Source organism: Sphaerodactylus townsendi, linkage group LG02 (genome assembly GCF_021028975.2).
Source record: "Sphaerodactylus townsendi isolate TG3544 linkage group LG02, MPM_Stown_v2.3, whole genome shotgun sequence".
Taxonomy (NCBI): Eukaryota; Metazoa; Chordata; class Lepidosauria; order Squamata; family Sphaerodactylidae; genus Sphaerodactylus; species Sphaerodactylus townsendi.
The window spans coordinates 49,708,343-49,715,914 of NC_059426.1; positions in this window are offsets into that span (position 1 = coordinate 49,708,343).

Consider the following 7,572-nt stretch of genomic DNA (forward strand, 5'->3'; position numbering starts at 1 on the left):
TCTTTGCTATTTCAATATCAAGGAAGTTCCTTATACACTGGCAATTATGCATGAAATTAGGCCTTATTTTAATTACAAATATAAAGGTACTAGCAGTGACTCAATGAGGAGTCATTCGTTTTTCTAAATGAAGAGTACATAGTAGCACAGTGTGCTACAGGATTTCCAGTAAGTAACTTCATTTTTTACTTCTTACACAGCATTCAAATTGAGTGGTGGCTGTTTAGCATTCTTAGAAAACACTTAGACAAATTTACTTGCTATACAGTCAAAAGTAATAGTCTAGTGAAACTTACTATGCCATATACTGTAAAAGAGTAGAAGAGTTTGGATTTGTATCCCACTTTTCTCAATCATAAGGGTCTGAAAGTGGCTTACAAACTCCTTTCCTTCCTCTCCCCACAACAGACACCTTGTGAGGTAGGTGGGGCTGAGAGAGTTCTGAGAGAACTATGACTAGCTCAAGGTCACCCAGCAGGTTTCATGTGTAGAAGTGGGGAAACAAACCTGCTTCACCAGATTAGAGTCCAGCACTCATGTGGATGAGTGGGGAATAAAACCCAGTTCTTTAGATGAAAATCCACTTGCTCTTAACCACTACACCATGGTGGCTCTTTATTGTTTGAATAGAAGTTGCAATACAATGCTTGTTCAGCCATGTGTAAATCCTGTTGTTTAAACAGCATTTACACACAGTTAACCTAGATCACGCCCTTTATATATTGATAAAAATCTGAAATACTGTAATGCAAATATTATTTTAATTTACATAACCCCTCCTTCCAGTCCAGTGATATTTAGAATACTTTGCATGAAAATAATAATATATCACAAATGATCTCAAAAGGTTTTTGGAAAGGAAAGATGGTAATGGAATATGAACAGCACAATCATAAGCAAAGTTCTGCCCTTCTAAGTACACTAAAGGCCATTAGAAGGGTGTTTGTTTGGTAAAATAACACCTTAGGACAGGGGTCCCCAAACTACGGCCCGGGGGCCAAATGTGGCCCCCTGAAGGCATTTATCCGGCCCGCCAGGCATGGCGGCGATGGCTCCATTCATGTGCAGTGGGGGCTCGAGGGAGAGCAGGAACCGGCTCCAACGGCTGTTGATTGCAATTACATGATGGCACCCCCAAATCTCCATGAATTTTCTGACCCAGAGTTGGAAACCTTACATGTGGCAGTCGCCTGCTCCGCCCTTCCCTCTCAGCTACTCCATGTGTTGCTCTCAGGCTTTCTGTTCCGCCTCACTCCCATTGGCATCAGCCAGGCTGGCGAATCGCTCGCTGGCTGCTAGGGAGGAAGAACCCAGGAAGATACCTGATCCTGGGTTAGATGGAATGTTTCATTGGGAAAGTTCTGCTTTTTTTTTTTACAGGGGAAGGTATTCCACAGCCTCCCCAACAATATTTGGAGCCCACCCTGAACTTGACATACTTTGGTCACTGTTCTAAAAATAGACCATGACAGAAATGCTGAAAGGTGAAATCAAACATTTTACAATCATTTGTGCATAGGAATTTGTTCATAGTTTTTTTTTGTCCGGCCCTCCAACAGTCTGAGGGACAGTGAACTGGCCCCCTGTTTAAAAAGTTTGGGGACCCCTGCCTTAGGACTTTATTTTTGCTGTGGAGAATAGGGATTTAATCAGCTGGGTCAGGCCTCTAGCTGAGAAGCCACATTGAGTTGACCTCTTCCAACATAGTCACTAATTCCCTTTCAAATATAAAGTCTACTCTCTGCTGCCACCAGTCATCTATTATCAAAACTGCAGTCTGAGAGTCAACAGTTGGACTCTATTCAGATTCAGAATTTCTCCCTTAGTTCAACCAATGAGGTAGGAAGGAAATCCTTGAAATCTCATTTTTAAGATATATTTTCAGTTAGGCGCAATCTCCCTGGTTCTCCTGTATATTTTAATGTGATCTTAAAGGAGGAGACTTTTTTGTGATTGCAGAAATCAAACAATGCCAATTTCATAAAAAGAAAAGTACAAGAACCTAATCTATGATGAATACGAGTAATCATACAGCTAAGCAGCAAAAAGCTACAACGTCTGAATAAATGGGTGGGGGGATCAAACACATATCCTCTAGATCAACAATTTAGCTATATGATGATGTAAAAGAAATAGGCAGAAATATTGTAATGCTTACAACTTTCATGTTCAATGTATTTCAGATTTCCCTTGCTCTCAATCTGCCCTGTGTCTTTTCTAATTCATGTGTTACACCTAGAGTTTCAGCTGATTTAAGATATGAGAAGAGGTTTCTTAAATAACAGGTGGTGCTCCAGCCAAGAGGGCAATCAGATCCCAATTCTAAGTTGCAAGAGGCCTATACTGTTCAGGGTTTCTACACCGGTACAGAATGTGACAGCAAATTCTGGGGGGTTTTAGGAGTTGTTTAAGGATGTGTTATGTGGGCTGACAAAGTGCTCATAGTACTTCAGTTTTCATCGAAGCATGGAGATTTATTAAAGTCTCCATAAATGAGAGTTAACACTCAAATGGAAAACTAAAATGTTGGTTTTCATTTTGTTGGTTTTCATTGTGGTTATGTATTTCTAGCCATATGATCAAGGAGGTAACCAGAATCACCAGTGTGCCTATGTAGTACTGCATTTGTTCACAAAAACAGAGAAATTCAAACAGGGCCGTAATGCCCATTGGGTAAGATGGGCAGCTGCCCAGGGCACCGCCTTGTTGGGGGCATCAAAATGCAGGGTTCGTTTTTGGGTATTTTTAGTAGTTTTCCATTTTGGCCTGCAGGGGGCGCAGTTTTTAGGCTAGCAGCACCACAATTTCAGCGTATCATCAGGAGACTGTCCTTATGCTACCCTCCAGGTTTGGTGAGGTTTGGTTCAGGGAGTCCAAAGTTATTCCCATTGTTTCCAATGGGAGCTAATAGGAGATGGGGGCTACAGTTTTGAGGGTCCATAACTTTGGGCCCCCCTGAACCAAACTGTGAGCCAAACCCTGCACGCCATTAGGGCAGCCCCCAAATGATCCCATGAAAGTTTTGGAGACTGTGCCTTCAGAACAACCGCACACACACACATGGCCCCTGCATTCCAAGGCAACCCCCATTGACAGCAATACAGAAAACTCAATGCAGAACAAAGCTTCTTGTGCAAATTTCTGGGATGTTCCTTCAGGAGGTGCATTTTTGGACGTACGGGCACCAAAATTTCAGGATATTATCTGGAGACTGTCCTGATGGGACCCCCCCAAGTTTGGGGCAGTTTGGTTCAGGGGGTCCAAAGTTATGGACCCTCAAAAGGGTAGCCCCCATCTCCTTAGCAAAGAATGGGGGATGTGGCACCCCCTTTGAGGATCCATAACTTTCGACCCCCTAAACCAAACTGCCCCAAACTTGGGGGGGTCCCATCAGGACAGTCTCCAGATTAGCTCCCATTGGAAATAATGGGGGATGGGGCACCCACTTTGGGAGTCCATAACTTTGGACTCCTTGAACCAAACCTCACCAAACCTGGGGGGTAGCATAAGGACAGGCTCCTGATAATACGCTGAAATGTTGGTGCTGATATGTCTAAAAATGCATCCCCTGCAGGCACTAATGTCCTGGTGCAAAAAAAAATTGGTCGTGGTGGAGTGGCCGCCCATTGGGGGGGGGGGGGATCCAACTCAGGTTTTGCCCAGGGCTACAGTTTGCTTCGTTACGCCCCTGAATTCAAATGAGTTTAGAGTAGGCCTAAGTGAAAATCATTCCACTCTGAAAAACATTGGCAGGGATGTAACTGAATCCATTCCAACTCATCAGAAATCAAGAGTGGATTATGGCATATGGAATGGATACCACAGTCCACTCTACAAATGTGCCACTTGATGCTACACAGAGGGCTCTCTGGAGCAGAATTTACCAATTTTAAAAGTTAACTGGGGTTCCATCAGTTCCAAATACGCTCTGCAGTAATGGGTAAACCAACGTCCTGCTCCTACTTGCTTCGTCTGGGATCACATGAGCTGTGAGGCAGTATGAACACAGGAGCTTTCAGTAAAACCTCTACCACACAAAATACTAAGTTGTCACTAAGAATGAAGGGGAATACATTAAGACAGTCATCAGGGAATAGAAAATGAGAAGTCCAGACAAAGACTCAATTTTGAGATGAAGCTAACAGCTATAAAGCGTAAATCCTCAAATAACGAGGTAGCCTTCGCGAAATACTTTAATACTTTAAACAGGGCCTCCATGAAAGAGAGAAGGGGAACTGTAAAGGAAATATGTTCTAAAATATACAAACTTTGAAATCTCAAGAGGTAAATATTTCCCAGCAGGGCAAATGGCCACGCTGGCAGCTAGATGAAGGAAGGGAAGGGTTTTTTAAGGACTTGCTTGCCTCTTGAGAACCAGAGTGATCTAATAGAGGGTAACATTCTCCTCAGACTTAACAAACTGGTGTTCAAATCTTTGTTCAGCTCGAGACTCAAATAGTATGGCCTGAGGGAAGTAATCACCATTCACCTGCAGTTCTGCATCAGTGAAATCAATAATTTCACAAGTTTGTCATATAACAGCATGAATATTCTAAAACTCGTGTAACATCAGTGCTGCCTCAGAAATGATTTAATAACATGTGCTCATAGATAGCAGGGTGTTTATTGTAATAAAGGGCTGAATAGATCCCCTTACCCCTGACATTCATATTTGACCTCAGCAGGGGTAAGCTGAAAAGCTGAAATGGCCCAAGAGCAAACCAAGATCAGTAATCTCTGCCTTTGACCCAACAAGTGGCCCAACTATGTGTACTGTATCATCCATTGGATCCTATTAAATTAGATTGTTTGACTGTTTTCTGCTAAATCTTCCTTCAAAGGAAACTAACAGCCGCACTGGGGGGGGGGGGGATCTGCTGGTGGAAATAGCATGCTGCTGTGCTAGCAGATTTGCCCTGGCGGAGGAATGAATCCACAAGCATGCAGCCACTGCCGCTCTCACTGGTGGTGGGACATGGCATGGGATGCTGCACCAGTATCTCTGTGCCCCCGCCGGGGAGGAGCCAATGTTAGTTGGTCATCGGCCCCACTGCTTCAGTGGTTGGGGCTGTACACTTACACTACTGAAAAGGTTGCATAAGTCTATTCAGCCCAATGTGGGCTTCCCAGCTGTTGAGAGGCTTTTCAGCATTTTAAGCATCCCCACACTGCTAGAAAGTCTCCTTGGGGGCAGCGGGGCAGTACAGCTGTGGTACTATAACCAGGTGCCCGGTCCCTTGGATGGGGCTGTAAAGCTTCTTCCAGTAGATAAGGCTTTTTCTGATAAAGACACTGATGGAGAAAAAAAATATTCAGTGTTGGAGGAAGAGTGTGGTAGAGGAGTTATAGGATCCAATACTAAAAGTTCAATTTTTATAAAATAGTAAAGACTAGCACTGTGAAGAAGAAAAATGAAAAGTTGTATACCACTTTTATGTCCTGATGCTTGTGCAGGAGGACTTGGATGAAGTGTGAATAAGGAGAAAGACTATAACTTAAAGTGCAATCCTATGCAGAGTTACTCCAGTCAAAACCCATTGAAATCAAGGCACTTAGAGCAGAGTGACTCTGCATAGGATTTTAGTTATCGTTAGGACACAGGTGTTTGGGACACAGGTGTTTCCTGCTTAAAGTGCCATGTTCTCTGGCATCTCATTCAAGTAGTAGGGTGCTGCTGATTAGGATAGACTTGGACAAAGGATACTTGGACTATTAGATCACCAGCATACAATATTCAGTAGGACACTTCCATTTGTGTAAGTCTTTTTGTTCGTTTCGATTCATTATGTACACCTGGCAAAAGTCAAATGTTTCAACGGCCGTACCAAGATTTGTGCGCGCTTGAGCATAAGAAATGCTCCTTGAGATCAGACAAGTGGTCTAGTTGCTTGCAGATAGAACTTTGTGTGTGTATAAAAGAGAGATGATACTCACTGCTACCCCCCAACCCTTGGGGGGCACACTCCTAATCCCAAAGGGGATATTGGTGGAAATCATTGCACTCTATATGTGAGTGCTGGCACTTTTAAAAAAAACATAAAAGAACTGCTCGCAGAGGTTTTTGCCTCAAAACATATGAAAATGCCTTCTACCATGCCCAATCATGTCTACCCTCAGAGCAGGTCCCAGCCAAGACTTACCTGATCATCTGAGAGTGTTTCAGTGGAGATACCATGGATTGTGAACAGGAGCTTCTGCATGCAAATCATGAGTTGACCATTGAGCCATAATCCCTTTCTCCTTACCACAGACAAGTCCTTATTGAAAGAGATTCAGGTCCAAGAGCTATCCAGTTTCTCCCTTTTTTGACACCACTTACATAACTTGTCTCAGGCTATGGTTTAAGGGAAGCAGAAAATGACAGAAAACACAGTGGAAAGAAATATCTTATTATGTCACTCCTCCCTCCAAAGGGATTCAAACACGTGTGCTCCTTTCTATGGGGCACATTATACAGTCACAGGTTGCGAAGTCTTGAAAGAGGCATGCCTTATGGAAACAACGAACATCTGGTACTCACATAATTTAGCTCCAAGTAGCATAATCAGCTCGATATCTGTTCCCTCTCATTTGCATGATTAATTGACATCTTGTTAACTGCTCCTCGGGGACAATGAAAATCATTGCATTACAAAACAAACAGATTTTGAATGAAAGGAGAGTCTCTTATTGCAGATTAGTTTTTGAGCACGCACTTCAGGATGCAATGTTTATAGCTCATGAGGAAAATGTATTTCTTCATCTCCCCTGAGGCCAATGAGAACTTAGTATGGGTCGCTAGGGTAGAGAAGGAAGGCACACTGCAACCCACTGATGAGAACTCCTGCCACAATTGAGTTGGCACTTAATTCAGACAACACTAATTTGACCATGGTTATGGCAGCTCCAGAAAGACTCCTTGGAACCTGAAGCATAATGAGCAGAGTATTGAATCCAAATCCATTTTGGCTGGCCTTGAGGAAGCCACTGACTGTCAGCCTCCTCAAAACACGATCACTCAAGCAACCTCACAGACTTGCTACAAGACTGGATGGGACAAAAGTACCAACTTGTACATTCAAATTATAGACATCATCTAAAAATAAAAAGTCTGGCATGTAATATTTTCTTAGGACTAATTAGAATACCACAAGACTGTAGGCATTATAAAATAGCATGTAAGATGCTGAATTCTCTAGAACTCTTCATCAGGTTGGATAAGTTGTTTGTGGGGGCGGGGGTAGCTGACAAAGACCCAACTTTATTCTAAAAATAGAAAATAGGGCCCATAGTGGCAGACAATATGCAGCCTGACAGACAGAAGAGGCAGGAAAAGTGGTTTTGTCAGAAAGTACAGGTGAATGGAAAGGAATGCAGGAAAGATGGACAACTGTCAGCACTTTCCACCTCAAAAGAGAAAATATGAGCCAACATCATAAAAATAAGACAGTTGAAAGAAAGGGTAAATTTTCATTTAAAAGCCTGAGGGAATAGGAACATATTGGCCTGGCATTTAAATGACAATAAGATAAGCAACATACAAGGAGGTGGAAGAGAACAGTCCATAGTGGAGGTATCACCACAGAGACAGAC